The sequence below is a fragment of the Hyperolius riggenbachi genome, chromosome 1 (assembly GCF_040937935.1).
Source record: "Hyperolius riggenbachi isolate aHypRig1 chromosome 1, aHypRig1.pri, whole genome shotgun sequence".
NCBI lineage: Eukaryota > Metazoa > Chordata > Amphibia > Anura > Hyperoliidae > Hyperolius > Hyperolius riggenbachi.
This window is the reverse complement of record NC_090646.1, coordinates 54,607,214-54,630,951: the sequence shown is the minus strand read 5'-3', so window position 1 is coordinate 54,630,951 and position 23,738 is coordinate 54,607,214. Positions and strand designations below refer to the sequence as shown.

General features: G+C 49.6%; 1 protein-coding gene across 2 annotated transcripts in view; it reads left to right on the top strand.

The window, feature by feature from the left end:
- ZNF638 (zinc finger protein 638) overlaps positions 1–23,738 on the top strand; it is a 197,465-nt gene that overhangs the window by 100,600 nt on the left and 73,127 nt on the right. Inside the window, exon 1 of one of the 2 annotated variants that reach the window (XM_068274304.1) lies at positions 16,655–16,782. The exons of the other annotated variant lie outside the window; for it this stretch is intronic. The gene's annotated coding sequence lies outside the window, so the exon portion shown is untranslated. Of the gene's footprint in view, positions 1–16,654; positions 16,783–23,738 lie in introns of those variants that run through there. 2 annotated transcript variants of the gene reach the window in all.

Here is a 23,738-nt window from a genome sequence, read left to right as displayed (position 1 = left end):
TTTCGCACAGGAAAACTGGTACTAGCTAATCCTAGAAGGAAGAAACGGTTATTTACAACCTAGCTAGCAAATCAACAATCATAAGCAAATCATAAAACAATGCGGTAGTATGACTGACTCTTCAGAGGGCAGATTCGTTATAGCAGCAATCAGATGACCAGAACAGGCACAAGACTGAACGATAAAATCGCTAGTTTATTTCTAAACTACATACACACAGCTTATTTTAGAACAGATTGATTGACAGAGAGAAGAGAGGAAAAGAGAACAGAATGTCTGATTATATACAGTTCAAATACCGTTATTGGTAGTCCATGCGGCAATCGCAAGTCTTTGGCGAAAGTCCCAAAATGGCGGTTGCCATGCGGCCAACAGGCCTTTGTTAGGAAGTTCCAAGATGGAGGGTTTGCCCGTGTCCTTGCGGGCTGCCAGGATGTTACTAGGCATCAGATTGAAGGTAAAGGACTCAGAGCTTTCTGGGCTCTGTCTGGTTATAGCCCCCACTCCAGCAAGGAGGGGTTAGGGGGCGTGGATCACACACCTCTTTGGAATAGGAGATCCCTGCCCCTCTTCGAGAGACAAAATTTTACCTGAATCATGATAAGTGTGCTCATCTGCAAACCGTACAAGTTGTGTTAAATCTAATAACATTTTTAGGTTTGTCAGAATTTATCAAGAACGTTGATACCAAACTTGGGGAATCAGACCCCTGGGGTATTAGAGGGTTATTTTAAAACAATCTTACGCTAGATCTGGCAGTCCGATTGGTCCGTAAACCTGTCAGAACCAGCGCCCTGTGGAATCCCATAACCTGTGCAGATTTCATGGGCAGGGAGATCTGCTATGTCAGGAATTATGAAGGAAATATGGAGAACATATGAATCTTGGGATTCCTGAGGTCACAGCAGGTTTTCCTAAGGTCATTGAGAAAGCCAGCTGTAGTCTCTAAGTGGCTTCTGCAGGATGTTAGCAGGACCTCCTGTGGCTGCTCTTTTCATGTACGGAGCTGAGGAGCCACCAAGTCGGGGTTAGGCAGTGAAGGTGTGAGATTTCCCTCCTTCTGCCTGGTTGGGGGTCCCTGTGCTGGCAGAAAATCTTTTCAACAGGAGGCTAATTAGCTGACCATGAAAAGATTTCTCCAGCCCTTTGGTGAAGGGAAAAAAAAGTGTATTTAAACCAAAAACTGTATTAACCCCTGGCTCCCCTGATCTTCTTATAAACCAAGCCTTTCCCTCTGCTGTCACTGTTAATAGTGGCGACAGGGAATATTTTATAAGGCTCTAAGTACTTTTTTAGGACGAATAAACGTTGATTCGTCACACTACCTACCTATACTGGGCACTATACTGGCTATACTGGGCACTTTACTAGCTATACTGGGCACTATACTAGCTATACTGGACACTACCTACCTATACTGGGCACTATACTAGCTATATTGGGACACACTGGGGGGCTGCACCAATCCAGCATTTCCTACCCCCGGCTTATATGGGGGTCAATCATTTTCCCCTGTTTTTTCAGGGAAAAGTTGGGGGGTCGGCTTATATGCGGGTCGGCTTATATGCGAGTATATACGGTAAATGGTTTACTGACCATGGTATTACTGTGCTCAATTGGCCTGCCAACTCTCCTGACCTGAACCCCATAGAGAATCTGTGGGATGTTGTGAAGAGAAAGTTAAGAGACGCAAGACCCAACACTCTGGATGAGCTTAAGGCCGCTATCGAAGCATCCTGGGCCTCATAACACCTGAGGGAACAATCCCCTTCTAGCTCAATGGGATCCGTTATTAGTTGAGCAAGAAGGGGGGATGTTCCCTCCAGGGGGGTTATTAGTTGAGCAAGAGGGGGATTGTTCCCTCGGCGGGGGGGGGGGGGGTTATTAGTTGAGCTACAGGGGACGGGAACAATCCCCTTCTAGCTTAATGGGATCCGTGGTTGCAAAAAAATGACAGGCGTGTTAACAGAGAGAAGCCACGCCACGCAGTTATACACTGTCCTCTATGGCAAGTTGCAAACTATGATGGGTTGCAAAATTTTTCATTACACCGGATTCAGCCACTGTGATATCTAAATACTATTAAAGTAGCTGCTGATGCCTCCCACTAGATTGATGTGGTGAAAGATTTTGCGACCCAACAGATTTTTCAACTTGCTTTACCAGTGCCTGTACGGACTGTGCATAACTGCGCATACGCAGCTTCTTCCAGTTACCCCAGCTATAATTATTTGCAACTGGCCAGTGGCCAGTCAACGCATGCGCAGTGCGATCCCTCCGTCCCTCTCCGGCAGCTGGGAGTACTGTGCAGGCAAAGAACGCTCCCAGCCACACTGCGCATGCAACAACTGGCCGCAACTGGCTGAAGTTATGGGACCCGATACCAGAAGAGTGAGGACGGCACCGTAGGAGCGATTCGTATGGATGGGGCTGGAGGAAGCCCCAAGTATGTATAACACTTGGGCATATACTAGCAGGGGCATAACTAGAAATCACTGGGCCCCCCTGCAAAAATTTGGATGGGGCCCCCCCATAGGTGCCAAATAATCATTTCAAATAAAGCGTTTCACTATAAAATAATTGTAACGGGTCAGCGTTTCACCATACAATAATCGTAATGCACCAGAAATGAATCTTAAAGTGGGCAGCATTTCACCAGAAATGAATCGTAAAGTGGGCAGCATTTCACCAGAAATGAATCGTAAAGTGGGCAGCATTTCACCAGAAATGAATCGTAAAGTGGGCAGCATTTCACCAGAAATGAATCGTAAAGTGGGCAGCATTTCACCAGAAATTAATCGTAAAGTGGGCAGCATTTCACCATAAAATGATCATAACGTGGGCAGCATTTCACCATAAAATAATCGTAACGTGGGCAGCATGTCACCATAAAATAATCGTAAAGTGGGCAGCAGTCTCCAGAAAATCGCAATGTGGGCAGCAGTCACCAGAAAAATCGCAATGTGGGCAGCAGGCACCAGAAAATTGTAATGTGAGCAGTAGTGACCAGAAAATAATCGTAAAGTGGGCAGCAGTCACCAGAAAATAATCGTAAAGTGGGCAGCAGTCACCAGAAAGGCAGCAGTCACCAGAAAATAATCGTAAAGTGGGCAGCAGTCACCAGAAAGGCAGCAGTCACCAGAAAATAATTGTAAAGTGGGCAGCAGTCACCAGAAAATAATCGTAAAGTGGGCAGCAGTCACCTGAAAGGCAGCAGTCACCAGAAAATAATTGTAAAGTGGGCAGCAGTCTACAGAAAGGCAGCAGTAACCAGAAAATAATCGTAAAGTGGGCAGCACATTATTAAAGGGAACCAGAGAGGAAGGATAGGGAAAAATAGGAAAAGGTTTTATACATACCTGGGGCTTCCTCCAGCCCCATAAGCGCGGATCGCTCCCACGCCGCAATCCTCCGCTTCCTGTATCGCCGGTACCGGGCCCCGTCACTTCCGGCGGACGCGGCCAATTGTCCGCATGCACAGGGGCTACCTCCATACCCTTACGCATGTGGCTGCGCAATTTGCAGCCGCACGCATAGGTATATGGAGGGAGCCCCTGTGATGCGGACAATTGGCCGCGTCCGCCGGCCGACTCGCGGAAATGACGGGTCCCGGTACCGTCGGATCCAGGCAATGAAGGACGGTGGCGTAGGAGCGATCCAGGCTTATGGGGCTGGAGGAAGCCCCAGGTATGTATAAAACCTTTCCCCCCAACGTCTCTGGTTCCCTTTAAGTACTGTCCATATCGTTAATTGCAGCCTTTAATATTGGTGCTTATGGCAGCCCCGTTTTCACCTGCTCTGCACCTTACCCCCTGCCCTTCCCCTCATATCATGTTCTACCAATTTCCCACCAGAAAAGTTTGGCCAGTACACCTTAAACCCCCCTCCCCTGCAAAGTGGCTAGTATGACTATCCCTCCCAGCATTTTATGTGTGCCCCCCCCCCCCCCCTACTAATCTAATAGTCCTCTTGTTCCCCTATGTATACCCAGGATCATTCCCCCCAACGAAAAAACTAAGTGGCCAGCATTACTGACCCTCTTCCCTCACCTGCCCCATGTACAGTATATTACGTCTCACAAAGATTGATGTAATTTGAGCCCCCCCACACACACACTCCTCGTGGCTGACATTCTCCCCCTCCCCCCTGCAATGTCTGTCCTCCACCACCTTGTATTTTAAGGCACATGACAGCAAAGCAGTTTATAATTCCATTACACCTCATCCAGCGCTGTGCATTGCTCCTCTCCTACACTTTCATCAGAGGCGAGCTGCCCAGTGTACTGTGCTTCCCGAGTTTCTCACATGACAACTCAGTCAGGAGCTGCACAAATGTGAATTATAGCAGAGGAGCTCTGATGGAAGCAGAGGAGAGAGCAGGGGAGAGGGATGCACAGCACTAGACGAGGTGTATGCCAGAGATATACACCGCTCTGCTGTGCGAGGAGGACAGACATTGCAGCCTTCAGGAGGAAGCAGGGAGAAGCACGTCAGCCTGAGTGAGGGAGTATCAGCTGCCCTGCGAGTCACGCAGCTGTGTAGTAAAGAAGAGGAGAAGGGAGATGAGATCTCGGCAAGCCTGCACAGCGGCTAGTTGCCACTTCTTCTTTAGCAACAGTTCTGTGCTAGTAGGTTTGATAGTTTTTCTGAGTGCAGCAGAAAAGTAGCTATTTCAGACGACCCTCCTCCCTCCTGTGACGCGTTTATGGAAGTGCGCATGCGCAGTGCTGAAAGTAGCTATTTTGGATGGGTAGCTATCTTAGACAGGACACCGGCTCTTGTCGTTCGCATCAAAGAGCCGGCTCGTTTATCTATCCATCTATCTGCCGAGCAATTAGGCATTGTTCTACTCAGCAGGAGATAAACAGAAGACTATGCACCAGAGATAATGACCAGTCTCTACCAGTACTTTATCCTGGGCATACACGAGTCGTTTTTTCGTTATCAATCGAGCCGCTGATGACTTGATTGATAATATCCGACGTGTCCGATTACCCGGCGGATCGATTTCGCGCTCGATCCCCGCAGGCGGACAATAGTGGAAAACCAGTGGCAGACAAGGAAGTGCCCGCGGGGACGAGCAGGAATCGATCCAGGCGCACACGGGGACGCGGCGGGAGTCGATCTGGTGGCTAATCGAGCCGCAAAAACGACCCGTGTATGCCCTGCATTACAGAAAATAATCTAATTACAGAAAAATCTAAAGGTGGCCATACACTGGTCGATTTGCCATCAGATCGACCAACAGATAGATCCCTCTCTGGTCGAATCTGATCATTACCTGCTCCGGCCAGCGCGAGTCCCCCAGTCTCCGCTGTCTTCGTCTCCGCTCTGGGCTCCAGGGCTGCAGCTTCACTGTACTTCCTGTCCAGGGGAAGTTGAAACAGTAGAGGGCGCTCTACTGTTTAAACGTCCTGTCCGGATAGGAAGAAGTGAAGCCTGCCAGAACCCAGCGGAGAAGGAGCAGCGGTGACAGCGGGGACACGCGCCGGCGGACCAGGTAATGTATTGCCGCTAGCGTTGGTCGTCGGAGATTCGGGCGCCTCTGTCGACGCACTCCCAACCCGCCGGCGATCGAGCGAAATCTTCCGCATGGACGTGTCGACGGGAACGATCGATTTCGGACGGAAATTGTTAGTTTGGTCAGCGCTTGTGTTTTTGGTCAGCGCAAATGTGTTTTTGGTGCATTCACATATTTTATTATGTTCCCTCAATGGAATAAGGGCCCTTTTCCACCAAAAAGCACGATCGCCGCAATGCAATGCAATAGGTATTTTCTCGTGTGCTTCTTCCTGTGATTTAGCAGCACTTGCGATTGGCTGCCATAGCAATCAATCGCAATCGCACGAAAAATGCAGCACTTTCCCACACTGCACTGAAACACTGGTGCACCAGTGGAAAAGGGGGCACCGCATTAGGCATATTAAAGGGGCACTATGATGAAAAATTTGAAAATTTTAAATATGTGCAAACATATACAAATAAGAATTACGTTTTCTTCCAGAGTAAAATGAGCCATAAATGACTTTTCTCCTATGTTGCTGTCACTTACAGTAGGTAGTAGAAATCGGACAGAAGTGACAGGTTTTTCCATCTCTTCATGGGGGATTCTCAATGATTTATTTATTTTCAGAAGCACTTAGTGAATGGCAGTTGCTCTGTCCAACTGCCAAAGAACTATGTAGCGAGCAGGGAAGCCGGCCAGCATCACTGTATAAATCCTTTTTAGGGAATATCTTTATAAAGAATAAAAGCCTTGCTGAGAAGAGATGGACTAGCCCAAAGCCTGTCACTTCTGTCAGATTTCTATTACCTACTGTAAGTGACAGCAACATAGGAGAAAAGTAATTTATGGCTCACTTTACTGCACATATTTTAAATGTTAAAAATGTTTCGCCATAGTGCCCCTTCAGCATTTGTTACTTGATAAGGTGACACTGTGGAGAACCAGCATTGAACAGACATGCTGTTTGTCTATAGCTGACTAGTGTGCAATGTAGGTAGAGAGGGGAGGAGCCATTAAGGTGGTGGCATACAACCAATCGGTGTTCAGCAGGACAGGTAAGTACAAGCAGAAGAGGCTAATTTCTGGGGGGAAAAAAGTTATATTTTAACTTTGGATTGGGCGGCTACTGGTTAGAGCTCTTTAGAATTTGTATGGGTGTCCTGTGTCCCCATGGGTGAGCACTTCCATCGCTTTCTGCCCAGCCACGAAGTGGAAAAACAAGATATAGATCATTTTGTTGTGATAAGTAGTAATAAAGTAATTGGGGAGGACTGCTGAAAGGTGAAAATTGCTCTGGTCCATAAGGGGAAAAACCCCTCAGTGGTGAAGTGGTTAAAAGGAAATAAATATGGCAGCCTCCATATCTCTCTCACTTCAGTTGCCCTTTAACCACTTCCCCTACCCTAGGACAAAAATCTACGTCCCTGTTTTACTTGCAGGGACGTAGATACTCCTCCCTTGCCGCCTTGCACTCCCGCTCGCTCCCAGGCTCGTTCTCGCCGCTGATCGGTAAAGGGGGGAACGCAGTTCCCATTCATCCAAGTGGCCGCGTGAATGAGTGCCGGCACTCAATGAGATACTGTAACGATCGGTGTCAGCACACAGAGAGGATCTGATTATTGGTGATCTGCAGAATCACCAATAATACAGATATAGTGCTAACCTCTGGACACCTCTAGATATATATGGTGAGTGTTTGGTGTAACAGTATGACTTTGAGCAACCCACCTGATGAACAGGTGACCCTAAGCAGTACAGAAGATACTGCTATGGAGGGTACAGAAACCTCCCAGCAGCCTGAGACTCTCCAAGGGGTGGAGTCAGGCTGAAGGTAGGAAGGACCAGAGAGTGAGTGACACCTGAAGGTGGATGTCACTGACTGATCTGGAGACTATCTCTTTAGAGGAGAGAGATAGCTCTCGAGGTCGGGCAAGCCAGGTCGGCAACACACGGACAGACAAAGTACGAAGACAGAAGGCTGATTCGGTAGGCAGGGTTTGGCAACGGAATATCAGATATGCGTGGTACCGAATCAGAAAGCAGAGGGATAGTCAGGAAAGCAACAGGTCATAACAAATATCAAACAATGCCTAGTCTTGGGTGTGAAGTCCGTGGTCTCTACACCCTGGAACTAGTCTGATGTATAACAGAATGATAATACAAGTTCCCTAGTCTTAGGTGTGAGGTCCGTGGTCTCTACACCCTGGAACTAGTCTGATGTATAACAGAACACAAGTTCCCTAGTCTTGGGTGTGAGGTCAGTGGTCTCTACACCCTGGAACTAGTCTGAAGTATAACAGAATGATAACACAAGTTCCCTAGTCTTGGGTGTGAGGTCCGTGGTCTCTACACCCTGGAACTAGTCTGAAGTATAACAGAATGATAACACAAGTTCCCTAGTCTTGGGTGTGAGGTCCGTGGTCTCTACACCCTGGAACTAGTCTGAAGTATAACAGAATGATAACACAAGTTCCCTAGTCTTGGGTGTGAGGTCCGTAGTCTCTACACCCTGGAACTAGTCTGAAGTATAACAGAATAATAACACAAGTAATCTGGCTCAGTGTGAATTCCCAGGTCCTCCTGGTTCAAACACACTGTTGGATCTAACTAAGGTCTGAGTGCTTCCACGTAGTGTTCGCAATGGCAGACAATTTGAGAGAGGCCAGCAGCAACCATATATAGAGCAGTGCTCTCTGGCACCACTGATCAACCAATGGTTACCAGCTCTGAGGTCAGCTGACTGGCCTGGTCAGCTAATCCCCTCTTGGCCATCATAAAAGTTCTGCCTTTCAACGCGCGCGCGCGCGTATTCCTGAACCTGTGTGAACTAACAGACTCAGCCACACCAGATGCACGCTGCTGCGTGCAAACCGCCGCGCTGGACGCGGAACCAGCCGTCTTGCTGTCAGTACATGTGGCGGCTCTTCCGCGTTCTGCCATGTTACTAAAGGCACGCTTCCGCGTGCAGACCGTCGCGCTGGACGCGGAATCAGCCGCCCTGCTGTCAGTACACGCGGCGGCTTTTCCACGTTCTCTCACAGATACTCCGTCATTCACAGAAAGCAGAAGCAACGTAGCCACACATTGCTTCCTGTTTAGCGTACTAATAGTATGCAACAGAATGTAATGCACAAGGACATCTTGTGGCCAAATAGTAAAATTGCACCTACATAAAAAAATTTTTTATAAAAAGTTCCATATTATTATTATTAATTAGTATTTATATAGCGCCGACATATTACGCAGCGCTGTACAGTGTATATATATATATATATCTTGTCACTAACTGTCCCTCAAAGGAGCTCACAATCTAATCCCTCCATATTTACATTTAAAATTAAATCTTTTCCTCCCACACTCTCCCATAGTACCCGGTTTTGTTTTGTTTTTTGTATAAAAAAAAATTACATAAAAAAAACATAAATAGTTAACTTAGGGACCAAACTTTGTTTAATATATATGTCAAGAGGGTATAGTACTGTTATTTTTTTAAATCATGGGCTTGTAAATAGTGATGGATGCAAAATTGAAAAAATGCACCTTTATTTTCAAATAAAATATTGTTGCCATACATTGTACTAGGGAAATATTTTAAACATAGCAATAACTGTGACAAATGGGCAAATAAAATGTGTGGGTTTAAATTACGGTAGCATGTATTATTTTTAAAACTATAATGACTGAAAACCAGAAATAATGATTTTTTTCCATTTTTTTTTCTTATTATTCCCATTAAAATGCAGTTAGAATAAAATAATTCTTAGCAAAATGTACCACCCAAAGAAAGCCTAATTGGTGAAAAAAAACAAAACAAGATATAGATTGTTTCATTGTGATAAGTAGTAATAAAGTTATAGGCGGATGAATGGAAGGAGCGCTATTGCTCTGGTGTTTAAGGGGAAAAACCCTTGGAGTTGAAGTGGTTAAATCCCCTCACTAGTTTTTCGTTGTTGCACCTTACTTCCTGTCTTTAAAAGGCGTCAGGGACCAGAAACACAGGAAAATCACTCATATGTAGTTGCAGACAGCATTATAAGCCCTCATAGGTTTCTAACCCCTTCACACCTCTCCTTCTCCTGGAATTAGGCTATGAACAATGCATGTTCAGCAGAGACAGAGCAACATTCCATCTGTAAAGCTACAGGTTATAATATTTGTTCTGTATTGTACCACATAACAAAACCTGCTTCACAGGTAAAATGTGGCCCTCCCTGACCCCTCCCCTCCTCCACCCCCAGGCAAATTTAATGAAAATTGCAGCAAAGCACAGGAGAAAGTTGAGCCCTGAGTTGTTCTTGCACACTACATGTGATTCCAATTCCAATTTTGACCCAATTTTACATGCGATTCTGATTTTGAATGGATTCCGATTTTGAATCGATCCTGCATGCTGCGGTTTTTTTTTTTTGCATTTTTCTTCTTGTGTTGATAGCGTCCAAGGAAAATTGAGATCGTAAATCACAAATCGGAATCGCAAATCGGATTTGTGATTTACAGTGTGCAAGAGGCCAAACTTACTGTATTTGCCAGCAGTAACAACTGCATTAACCAAATACTGGGGTTGATTTCACTTTATCCGCTTCACATTCCTGGGTTTTTACCCGAAAAAGTCGATGGGAATCTGTATAAATTTAAAAAAAAAAAAATAAACCAGATACTTACCTAAGGAGAGGGAGGCTCTGGGACCTATAGAGCCTTCCCGCTCCTCTCACAGATCCCTCCTTCCAGTGCTGGCTCCCCCGTAGCAGTACTCGACCAATTTGGTCAAATACTGCTCTATGCCGCAGTGAGGTCACTTCAGAAATCTTCGGGAGCCTGAGTGCTCCTGAACATAGGGGGCTCCATACTGCGCCTGTGCTAAGGCACTCTCTCGTGTGCTTACATGTGCGCAGTATGGAGCCGCCTGTCTTCGGGAGCACTCGGGCGAAGGGCTCCTGAAGACTTCTGAAGTCCCCGGCGGTGATGGATTCAAACAGAGGAGCTGCCGCTGCAACGAGGGGACCGAGAGAAAGAGATAAGGCTCTCTAGGACCCAGAGCCTTCCTCTCCTCAGGTAAGTATCTGGCTGATTTTTCTTTTAAAGTTCCCATTAACCCCTTAGCTCTATGACGATTGGCGTTAACACGGCGGCAGCCCTAAGATATACTCCACACCAATTAGCGTGAAGTCCTGGGGCGGGGTTGTGCAGGAGATTGCGCGCGCATATACGCTTGCATGATGGAGCGAAGCTTCGTCATCAGTCTCCCAGCGCCAATCGCCGCTAGGAGACTGTTAGACGCCGTCTATTTACACTGTCCAGCACTGTGATCTAAGGCAGCACTGTACAGGGGACAGCCGTGTGAGACGGCTGTCCCCTCTGGAGGCTCAGGAAGTGATAGGCTCATGTCTATGGGAGCTGATCACTGTCATTGGCTAGCGGGGGGGAGGGAAGGTGGGGAAATAGAAAATACATTTAAAAAAATAGTATTATCTGTTGTAAAAAAAAATCAAATAAATATTTATTTAAAAAAAACAAACATCCTAGGAGCGATCACAGACAACAATAGAAAGCTCTGTTGGTGGGCAGAAAAGGGGGGCGGAGGTAAATCACTTGTGTGCTGAGTTGTACGGCCCTGCAGCGAGCCCTTAAAGCTGCAGTGGCCTATTTTGTAATAAATAGCCCAGTCACTAGGGGGGTTTAAGCCCATGGTCCTTAAAGGGGTTCTGTGGGGGTGTGTAGAAAATAAAAACAGATACTCCCCTGGGGCTTCTATTAGCCCCCTGGAGCAGTAATGTCCCACGCCGTCCTCCTCCGATCTGCCGTTCCCCACCCCGGCACCGGGCAATTATTTGTCTAACAAGACAAATAATGCGCGCTCCCGCTCACGTCATCGGAAGCTTACTGCACAGGCAAAGTTTTCTTGTACCGCGCCTGCGCAGTAAGCTTCTGATGACACGCGCGGCAGCCGCAGTTGGATAGCATGCTGCGCTAGACCAGATCCGGCGGCGGAGAACGGCGGATCGGAGGAGGACAGCGTGGGACATTACTGCTACAGGGGGCTGATAGAAGCCCCAGGTAAGTGTTTGTTTTTATCTTCTACATCCCCCACAGAACCCCTTTAAGTGGTTAACTTTAAAGTGTACCTAATACTTACCTGGGGCTTCCTCCAGCCCCATGTACTCTGTTGCCTTCCCTTGCCGTCCTCCCGGGCGGCTCTGTTCTACCATAATCTCGCACGGTAATCTCTCTAGCCGCCATCAGTCGTGCTGCAGTGTGCAGGAGCAAAACATTCCCGGCTACTAAAGCGTGATTGGGGGGGGGCACGCAGGTGCTCTGCTGCACACCTGAGGAGATTTCCAAGAGAGATTGTGAAAGTGCGGACTGCCCAGGAGGACAATGAGGGAGGCAGCAGGGCAGGAGTGCCCGGATACCCCTTTTCAAAATCCGAACGTTCTGATATACGTGTACATGTGGATATCCGTACGCATTATCTGGGCTATCCGGGCAGATTCGGAAATCCGGATAGAAAAAACGGAAGTGGCCTATAAGTAGCTTCCAAAACGTTTTTTTAAGGTAAATGATGCATGTAGCATCATGTTTTTATTAAAGGGAAACACTAATTTATTATGTGGGGAGTTAAAAAAAATGGCTGTAAATTAACATCAGGAGTAGGTTCCAGACAGCAGTTGTGCAACCCTCATTGTGTCCAAAGTCTAACCGCACATCTGGGACATGACAGTTTTCAGCTCAGACACCTCCAAAAAATTACACAGCAATTGTGTTTAGATAGTTCACCACCATGGCACTTAGTGTGTTGGTACCACGGCTCAAAGTAAAACATTAGGAGAGGTTCCAGGAAGCGGTCGTTTTGCCGCAGTTGGGGCCTCCCCACAACTGGGACAGCACAGACACCTCCCAAAACGTTACACAGCAATTGTGTTTAGATAGTTCACCACCATGGCACTTAGCGTGTTGGTACCACGGCTCAGTAAAACATTAGGAGAGGTTCCAGGAAGCGGTCGTTCTGCCGCAGTTGGGGCCTCCCCACAACTGGGACAGCACAGACACCTCCCAAAAAAATTACACAGCAATTGTGTTTAGATAGTTCACCATGGCACTTAGTGTGTTGGTACCACGGCTCAGTAAAAATTTTTTGAACCAGGCTTATGACTCAAGACGGAGCCTGGTGGTTGTGGTGGTAAGGCAGGCATAGTGATTTCCAGCCACTTAATTTCCCCCTCTTGCCAACAACAGGGGCAAGGAATTCACCAACCACTCAAGCCTGGTTTATTTTGAGGAACGTCAGTCTGTCCACAGACTGTGTGGACAGACAAGAGTGCTTCTCAGTCACCACGCCACCGGCCGCACTGAAGCACCTTTCGGACAGCACGCTAGAAGGGGGGCAAGCAAAGACTTCCAGGGCGTACTGTGCCAGCTAGCTCCAAATATCCAGGTGCTTGACCCAGTACTCCAAGGGGTCCACAGGGGTGTCGCTCTCAAGCCCGATGTAGGACCCCATGTAGTCTGCCACCATCCGGGTCAGGCGCTGGTTCTGGCTTTGATAGCCACATGCTGTTGCAGGCACCTCCTCACTCGGCAGCTGTACCGGCGTGGCGTACAGCACCTTTGTGAGAGACAGCAGGTTTGATGGGCACTTGCTGCTGATGGACACAGGCACTTAATGCTGTGCTGGCTGGATTGTGACAGCAGGGGGGTGGGAAGTCTGGGGGAAGGCTTCCCCCAAGTGCCGAACCAGGGACCACTGCAAATCCATCATTCAGCGCACAGGGTCTCCTCCTGGAGGCAGGAACTGATGCAGCTTCCCCTTCAGTCGTGGGTCTAGCATCAGGGTGATCCAGATGTCCTCCCGATCACGCATCTGCTTGACCCTTGGGTCACTGCGCAGGCACTGCAGCATGTGCGCTGCCATCTCTGCTGCCACATACTCTGAATCATCACCCCCAGTGCTGTCCTCCTCCTCTGATTCCTGAGCCTTCCCCTGCTCTCTCCTCCCCCGCACCATTGCAGCTGCACTCGGCCGTGCCCCCTCATCTTCAAGGTCAGGGACCTCCAACTCCTCCAACTGCAAGTCCTCAACCTCCTCCTCCTGACGCACAGAGGTGGACTGTGAAGGTTGCTGCTGCTGCTCCTGCTGGATCAAGGCTGCCTCTCCCACTTCCAGCAGAGCATCCAGGGCCTTGATCAGCATGCACACCATGGTCACCCACTCACACAGCGATGCATGGTCCCGGCTGACCATGTTGGTGGCCTCCAGGAAATGTGCCAGCACCTAGCACACCAGCTGCATTTTTTCCCACTCTGCATTGAGGATGATGTCCGGGAGGTGGGTGGTGCTGGTCCCGAACACGGTGGCGTCCGCGGTGGCTCTGGCCAGGTATCGGTTGACCGCCTGCCTTTGTTCAACCAGACATTCCAACATGGCCAGGGTGGAATTCCACCGTGTTGGAACGTCTATGATCAGACGGTGTTGTGGCAGGTTCAGCTCCTTCTGCACGGCTTCCAGGGCCGCTAAGGCACCGCCCGGGCGGCGGAAATAACCCACCATTTTTCTCTTTCAGAGCAGAGAGGAATTCTGAATTCAGGTCCACTTAAAGTGAACCTTAAGTGAAAAAAAAACGAGTTCTACTCACTTGGGGCTTTCCTCAGCCCCCTGCAGCTGATCGGTGCCCTCGACCTGTCTCTCCGATCCTCCTGGTCCCGGCGGCGACCACTTCCGGTTTCGCCGTCAGGACCCGACAGGCTGGGAACGCGAGTGATTCTTTGCGTTCCCAGCAACAATAGCTCCCTCTATGTTGCTATAGCAGCTCTGCTGCTATAGCAACATAGAGGAAGCTATTGTGGCTGGGAACGCGAAGAATCACTCGCGTTCCCAGCCTGTCGGGTCCAGAAGCCGAAACCGGAAGTGGTCGCCGCCGGGACCAGGAGGATCGGAGAGACAGGTCGAGGGCACCGATCAGCTGCAGGGGGCTGAGGAAAGCCCCAAGTGAGTAGAACTCGTTTTTTTTTCACTTAAGTGCCTCTTTAAAGGGGTTCTGTGGGGGTTTCTGAGGAGAAAAACTGCCACTTACCTGGGGCTTCTATCAGCCCCCTTCAGCGGTAATGTCCCACGCCGTCCTGCTCCCATCCGCCGTTCCCCGCAGCCGGCACCGGGCTATTATTCGTCTGTCACACAGACGACTAATGCGCGCCGCCGCTCCTCCGCTCGCGTCATCTGAGGCTTACTGCGCAGGTGCAGTACAACGGTTTCTTGTACTGCGCTTGCGCAGTAAGCTTCCGATGACGCAGGCGGAAGCGAGCGGGTGCGCGGCCACTGTAGCGCAGCCGCAGTTGGATCCCATGCCGCGCTAGACCGGGGCCGGCGGCGGAGAACGGCAGATGGGAGGAGGACGGCGTGGGACATTACCGCTGCAGAAGGCTGATAGAAGCCCAAGGTAAGTGTCTGTTTTTCTCCTAAGAATCCCCCCACAGAACTCCTTTAAGGAGAGTAGTGGGTAAAAGTCAGAAATTTGTTTTGCAAAATCACCTTGTAGTTTTTGAGAAAATAAAGTTTAAAAAACATTTTTTTCTTTGCATTTTTAAAATTGATATTCTAAAAAACTTCAAATTCCTTTAGAAAAATTCTTTCTTTGACTTTTAGTCACTATTCTCCTCAAATTTGATGACAGCAGCATGCATTGGGACTTTGCTATCAACCGCTAAAGTCGGCACAAAATGATGTGAAAATTATAAATGGATTACACAAAATCAATTGATTTACAAATCGTAATTATTGTGAACTATCACATACTGTATATACTTGCTTATAAGCCTAATTTTTCAGCATAAAAAATGTCCTTTAAAGTTAACCCCCTCGCTTATACGCGAGTCAGTGGAGCAGAACAGATGGTGGAACAGATGTTGTTACTGGCAGAGGAGTGTAAGGATTGTGCACTAATGATCCTGCTCTTGCCAGCTGTGTCCGTGCCCCGCATCCCCTGCATCATGGTATGCAGAGTGCGCTGCTCAAGTCTACCTGTGTCCCCTGGCTTGTGGAGTGGAGCGTGCAAGCACCTCCTGTATGGCAATCGCTGAGTCTCATATTTATGACGCCATCTAGTGGCTTCTTGAGACACAGCTGAATCATCCATGGGGCACATCTGGCTATGGGGAGAGGGGCTGACTTGTACAGGGGGAACATCTGGAACTGTGGCGGGGGCTATTCTGCAGAGAGAGCTTATATATGAGTCAATTACTTTTCCCTGGTTTCTGAAGGGAAAGCTGGTACCTCGGTTTATACACGGGTCGGCTTATATGCGAGTATATACGGTAATTGTAATTCGGCTAATTACGATTATTACTAGTACTGAGAAACTATTTATGCCAGTGGGTTAATGAGGATTAAATGGTCAGGCAGGGACCCCATCTAATTCTTTCTCAGGGCCTCATTGCACCTAAACCTGGCCGAGGGCTGGTTCATAACTTTGCATAAAGCAGATCAGATTCAGAAACAAATGATTAATTGAAAGCTTGATTATATAATACTGGGTACACACTATGAGTTTTTCTGGCAGATTTACTGTCCGATCGATTATTTCCAACATGTCCGATTCGATCCACTGATTGATTTCCAACCGTTTTCCATTCACTTCAATAGGAAATCGGTCTGAAAATTCTCAGAAATCGATCGGAAAACAGATCAGACATGTTGAAAATAATCAATCTGACAGTAAATCTGCCAGAAAATCTCATAGTGTGTACCTAGCATAACAGTCCACATGACAGACACAAGTGGTCTCTAGATTTGAGCAGAGCCAGAGGCTGAAGAGTCTCTTTTTGATCTTATCCGTTTGGCCCCTAAAATGGCGGCCGTGTGAGGAGGAGAAAGCTCTAACCTCCTCGCGCACCAGATTGAGCGGGCTCGTCCGAGCACGCGTATCATCCAGCCGATCTCTGCAGTCCTCGGCGACGCGCGCTGGGCCTGGGCGGGGCCGTACACTCGCTGAGTGTCTCTGTGGGTTGGGCGGGGACTCTGAGATGAATGCTGTGCATGGGTAATAGGCGGAGATGCGCCCGCAGGATGCTGCGTGTGCTGAGCGTGGCCGTGCTCGCCGATAGCTGCGTGGGTTGAGGACGCTCACAGAGGCGGCGGGGTCGCGCACGCTGAGGAGGAGGTGACGGAGACACAGCGAGGTGTGTTCGGTGTTGCTGTCGGGAGACGCGCTGCCTGATCTGTTCCGTGAGGGAGCGGCGGAGAAACACACAGCGGTGCGGGGAGAAGTCAGAGGAGAGAAGGAGCAGGTAACCGCACACTGCGCCATTCCCAGCCTGTGCTGCGTGTGAGGGAAGATGGCGGAGCGCGCCGGCCTGTGGAGAAGCCGCCATTACCAGGGGGGAGGGAGTGAGTGTGTCACTGCATGGAGGGGGAGGGTTACCGCTTACACGCGCCTCTGTGCAGCCTGCTGTGAGGACGGATCCTGCCGGTGTCCAGGGCAACCGCGCGCGGCCCACCTGACTCGCTGTGCTGGGAGAGGGCATCGTTCCTTCCCACGTGACCAGGCTGCAGCCACAATGCACGCTTATGAAATGCTGCTGCTGTGAGGGGGAATCCTGCCGGTGTCCAGGGCAACCGCGCGCGGCCCACCTGACTCGCTGTGCTGGGAGAGGGCAGCGTTCCTTCCCACGTGACCAGGCTGCAGCCCGTTACTGCTGCTACCACAATGCACGCTAATGACATGCTGCTTAATTCTCGCTTTCCCAGCTAAGGAGATGTGGGCCCTGATGCAAGTTTTACAATGTGCCCCGTCCCCCAAAGCACTCAATACATAACAATTGATACGGCGCACCAAGACCTGCCAATGGCAACTACAGTGTCAGAGCTGCAAGGAGGGGATGGGGAACAGCTTGTTAATGATTACTACTAGTCAAAGCGTCTATAGAAGGGATTATTAGGAGCACATGCCTAAAAGATAGCTAATACTGTAGTTGAGGGAGGGCCTCTCTGGCCCAAGGGTTCCGATGCGGTTGCAACCCACATTGTAGCGCTCCTGTGCTTTCCTTCCGAAGCAGATCATTTGGGCGCAGCGTACATACAGTGCAATTTTCCTGTCAGATGCATGGGTCGGTGGATAATTTCCGGCATGTCCAATTTGCTCCGATGGAGCAAGGGATCGATTTTGTGCAATGCTGATCTGAAAATCTATCCCTTTCTTGATCGGGAGCCGATTGGACATACTGGTAATTATTACTCAACCTGTGGAAATTGCATCATGTGTATCAGCCTGTGAGCCCAAGGGAAATGAAAATAATTAGACCTAGGGAAATGGAAGCCTCTGGATCCTATTGCCTGCTCCACAGCATGCATTTTCCCATGAGCTTTCAGGTTGAATTGATGATTACCTGTTCTGACCCATTTCCCCCATAAATTCTAGACAAAAATGTACAGTCCTGTAAAAAAGTATTAGACCCATCTATTTGATGGGAAATTGCATTGTGTGTAACATAAATACGAAAAGGGAAGCCTCTGGATCCTGCAAGAGCTTCCCATGTCCTTCTTGAGACCATTGCTGCTGACCGGGATCCTCTGGAAGAAGTTAAAGGGGTTCTGTGGAGGGAAAAATAAACAAAAAACGACACTTACCTCAGGCTTTTGTCGGCCCCCTGCAGCCACCATGTCCCACACGGTCTTCCTTCTATCATTGGTTCCCTGCCACCGGTCCCGTTCTAATATTTGTCCAACTAGACAAATAGTGCTCGCTCCCGCGCTTGTCATGGTGAGCTTACTGCGTAGTATGACGTTTTCTTGTACTGTGCAGTAAGCTCACGGTGACACGCGTGGGAACAAGCTCTTGCGGCCGTGCAGCCCATTGTCTAGTTAGATGCGTAATTAGACTGGGACCAGCGGTGGGGGACATGACTGCTGCAGGGGGGCGATAGATGCTCCAGGTAAGTGTCAGTTTTTGTTTTTTTAACCCCTCCACAGAACCCCTTTAATTCTCTTTCACAGTACCACGGAGCTGCAGGTGGATGAACAACTTTGACTTGTGTGGCCAATAATCTATCCGGGTGCTAGTCTAGTGAGGGGGTCCACTGTCTCCTCCTGCTCGTGGCAATTTGGTTGCGACCACTAATTTGTTAGAAATAAGGGACCTAGCAGGGAAACGCTATCCATAGATTTAGTGAAACTGTGCAATAGCCTAAGTGATCGCTGTGCCCTGCGGCTGAAGGTTCTGCTGTGCATTATACTATTCCTTTCAAATTGGTGGACATGGCCAAATTGTTGCGAGCAGCTGTTGGTCTATGAAGTTTCCCTCATATACACTTAAATTGCGGCTATAGCAGCGCCAGTGTACGATTTGGGAACAAGAGGCACAGCTTATATATCGGGTTTCCCAGCAGCAAGTGATAGTGGCAGGAGGTGCTGCATATATCAATTATTGAACCATACACATTCTCTCGCATAAATGTGGGTTTCAGTCTACTTTTAGTCCGACAGGAGAAAAGCGCTATACAAATGTTCAGATTATTACTTTAGGGGACCCAGTGGGAATCCCCATAGACAAACACCCGTAGCTGCTGTATATCATGAAGTGCTATGCAAAGCAGTGGTGTAAAGCACATTGCCACTGGACTCTAAAGCAGTACAGACACGCATCTGACCAACTGATGGACTAGTGTCAGAACAGTAATGCTTGACTGCATTGTGCCAAGTGTAAAGTTTTGATGGAGGGGGTATTATGGTGTTGGGGATGTTTAAAGAGACTCTGAAGCGAGAATAAATCTCGCTTCAGAGCTCATAGTTATCGTGCCGCTAAACGGGGTTCCCTTCACCCCCAAACCCACCCCTGCAAGACTTGGTCGTAAATTTTGTTTCCTGAAGGCAGGGCTAACGGCTGCAGCCCTGCCTCCAGTCGCGTCTTTTAGACGCATCGCCACCTCTCCCCCACCCCTCTCAGTGAAGGAAGACTGAAAGGGGCAGGGGAAAGGCGGAGATACGCATCTGACAGACGCACGTGGGGCAGGGCTGAGGCGGTTAGCCCTGCCCCAATGCGGAAGCGCTCCCCCGATTTACGGAGGGGTTTTGGGGGTGAAGGGACCCCCGTTAAGCCGCGGGATAGCTGCGTTTTAGCAGGGGCACACATGCCCCTGCTATCTAGGAGGTCTGAAGCGAGATTTATTCTCGCTTCACTCTCTTTAAATGGTTGGCCTCCATACCTGTGAAAGGAACTTAGACTGTTTCGGTGGTACAAAGATATTTTTGACCATTTCATGCTCCTTACTTTTTATTAACAGTTTGGGGATGGCCCCTTCTTGTTCATTATGACTGCTCACCTATGCACAAACTTGTTCATTATGACTGCGCACCTATGCACAAACAATACAATTAAATGTGATTCCGCACTTAACCACTTGCCGACCGAGTGGTTTCCCATTGATCTGTGCTGGGTGGGCTCTTCAGCTCCCAGCACAGATCGTATTGCAGGCAGGGCGAGCAGACTCCCCCACCCCCCCCCCCCCCCCCCCCCCCCCTTTCCCCACTAGGGGGATGTGCTGCTGGGGGGTCTGATCGCTGCCGCTCTGCTGTGCCTTGCGGTGGGAGCTCCTCAAAGCCCCCCTCCGCTGCGCTATTCCCCCCCTTCCCTCCCTCTCCCTGGCTCTGTGGGCGGTACAGGACGGCGATATGTCCTGTACCGCCTCTGATGGGCTTCAGAGGCCGGGGATCGCCGATCTCCAGCGCCGTGCAGTGTAAAACATCGGGGATTTTTTCCCCGCGTGTTTACCTTTCTCCTGCGAGCCGCAATCGGAGGCTCGCAGGCAGTTCACGGAGACACCCTCCGTGGGCTCGCAGGCAGTTCACGGAGACACCCTCCGTGAACTGACATGGAACGGCCGCTCAAACGACCGGCTGTTTCCATGGAAACAAGCAGACAACCAGTTTACGCCAATCGGCGTTAGCTGGTCGTCAAGAGGTTAAAGAGAACCCGAGGCGAGGTTCTAACAATGAAATCCCCATACAGAGGTTGGGTCTGCGTATAGAGCCCAGTCTCTGTTGCTATTTAGATTCCCCCTAACTTCCCCCTGCGCTCAGCGAGACCTCATAATTCACAGCCGCGCAGTTCGGCTGTGTTTACTTTTGTAACGTCAGTCTCCGCTCTCCCCCGCCTCCTGCAGAGATCCGGTCCCCGCCCTTGTCCCTTCCTCCAATCAGCGTGGAGGGAAGGGACAGGGACCGGAGCGATGCAGGAGGCGGGGGAGAGCGGAGACTGGCATTACAAAGGTAAACACAGCCGCTGCTGACACGCTCAGTGTCGGCAGCGCTACTGTGAATTATGGGGTCTCGCTGAGCGCAGGGGGAAGTTAGGGGGGATCTAAATAGCAACAGAGGCTGGGCTCTATAAGCAGACCCAGCCTCTGTATGGGGATTTCATTGTTAGAACCTCGCATCGGGTTCTCTTTAAAGTGGATCCGAGATGAAAAACTAATTATAACAAGTAACTTGTCTATATATCTAATCTAAAGTTTAGATAGTTAATACAGCAAATCTAGCTGCAAACAGCTTCAACGGTTTGATTTTTTTTTTTATTTATTCCTGTGATACGAGGGCAGCCATGTTCTTTTTGTCACATTACACACAGGCAAGCTGATCTGTATCTCCAGCCCTCATCCTGTGAAAACTTCACTCCCCTCTCCTCCCCTCTACCTCTGAAATCTCTGGCTAGTAACCTCCTCCTAATCCTGCCCAGACTGAGCTCCCATAAACCCTTGCTATTAAGGCTCAGAGTGGAGAAGCTGTGGACAAGGCTTTTTTAGTTTTATAGGGAATTGTAGTGTTAAAAAAAAGTATTTGGCTTGAGAAATGCCCTATAAACTATATGAAAGGAACACAATTATGCAATAAGTAAAAGTTTATTTTGGATCCACTTTAAGCCAGTAATGGTCAGTATCTTGTTGGAGCAGTTGCTACAGGATAAGTGGTGAGAGATTAGGCTGCATCTTTTTTCCAGCGTTTCAGGGACGTCCAGGATCCCTTCATCCAGTAAAACAATACAGTGGGCACCGGCCAGGAGCTCTGGCACTCGCAAAGCATTGTGCCCTGCTGCTTCCAAAATCAATAGGCTGCTTCTGAAAAAAATACAGTAGTTTTGCTTCAGGATTCTGGACAAAGCATCTGAATCCCTATGGTACTTGTTTACGTCCATCTCGGAGGTGGATGTCCGACACTAGAGAATCCAGCCTACATCATGGGAAAAAATACTTCTGGTGCTATACATACACTGCAATTTAAAGAGGACCCGATCTTTAGGAGAAACATATGCTCACCTGAGAGGGAAGCCTCTTGATCCTAATGAGGTGTTCCTTGTGGTCCCCTGGTCTCTCTCGATGCCACTTGTGGACCCTCCAACTGATCAGACGCACACATGAAGAGGTGCGTGGCCCCGATCAGATTACAGACAAGCCCTTGTCGGTAATCTTTGGAGGGTCCTCACTCTGTGATGGCAGACCAGGGGACAGCGAGGGGAGCCTCTATAGGATCCAGAGGCTTCACTCTCCTTTTAGGTACCTAGAAAAACAAGTTTGCTTTCTTAAAACAGAAAGAATTTGTGATAATTCAGGTTGGAGTGAGCTTGAGATGTCTCCCAGAGCAACACTGCTGAATATATGCAAATCAGGTACCTAGAGTTGGTCGTTTCATAAACTGAGTTGGGTGTGTGTGGTTTTTTTTTTTTTTACCACTTGTCGACCAGGGGTAATTTGCCTGATCTGTGCTGCGTGGGCTCTCCAGCCCGCAGCACAGATCAGTATTATGTCAGGGCGATCAGACTTCCCCTCCCCCCTTTTTTTCCCCACTAGGGGGATGTCCTGCCGGGGTGGGTCTGATCGCCGCCGGCCATCTGCGTTTTGCGGGGGGGGGGGCTCCTCAAAGCCCCCCTCCGCAGCCATTTCCGCCCTCTGCCTCCTTACCTCCCTCCCTCTCTCCGTAATGCGCAGGACGGAGTTCCGTCCTGCGCATTGAAGGATAGGCTTCCGCCTATCAGATGCCGGCGATCCCCGGCCAATCAGTGGCCGGGGATCGCCGATCTGCCCTACGGCGCTGCTGCGCAGCAGCGCCGTATGATGTAAACAGCGGGGATTTCTTCCCCGCGTGCTTACATTTTGCCGGCGAGACACCCTCCGTGAACTGACATGGAAAGGCCGTTTCCATGGTAACCCACAGACGACCAGTTTACGCCAATCGGCGTTAGCTGGTCGTCAAGAGGTTAACCACCCTGGCGTTCTATTAAGATCGCCAGGGCGGCTGCATGAGGGTTTTTTGTAAATAAAAAAAAACTATTTCATGCAGCCAACTGAAAGTTGGCTGCATGAAAGCCCACTAGATGGCGCTCCGGAGGCGTTCTTCTGATCGCCTCCGGCGGCCAAAATTAACACGGAAGGCCGCAATGAGCAGCCTTCCGTGTTTGGCTTCTCCTGTCGCCATGGCGACGAGCGGAGTGACGTCATGGACGTCAGCCGAGGTCCTGACGTCTGCCGCCTCCGATCCAGCCCTTAGCGCTGGCCGGAACTATGTGTTCCGGCTGCGCAGGGCTCAGGCGGCTGGGGGGACCCTCTGTCGCCGCTGCTCGTGGCGGATCGCCGCAGAGCGGCGGCGATCGGGCAGCACACGCGGCTGGCAAAGTGCCGGCTGCGTGTGCTGCTCTTTATTTCAGCAAAATCGGCCCAGCAGGGCCTGAGCGGCAGCCATCGGCGGTGATGGACGAGCTGAGCTCGTCCATACCGCTAAGATGGTTAATACAGACTTCACAGCCCTGGGCGCAGGTACAGTTTAACCAGGGTTGTGGAGTCGGTACAATAATCCTCTCCGTTCAGTTCATGAAACCTCCGACTCCAGGTACCCAAAATTACTGATCCTTGACTCCACAGCCTGACTTTAAAGGAAACCTAAGCGAAAAAAAGGTTTAACTTACCTGGGGCTTCTACCAGTCGCCTTGTGCCGTCAATGAGCGATCTCCAGTCCCTCGCAGCGCCCCTCTTTCTGTATGGATGCATGGCCACGGTCCAGACACTTCCTGATTGTGTTCCTGTGGATGGGATCGCTCTGCACATGTGCAGTATGGGGAAAAACTCTACTGCGCATGTGCAGTGATCGAGGATGCATGTATGCACAGTGGCCACGGAGTTGGCCAGCTGTAACGGGTGCTGCGGGAACTGGAAAATGTTCAGTGATGGCACGGGCACAGTGCGCTGCAGGGGGCTGCTAG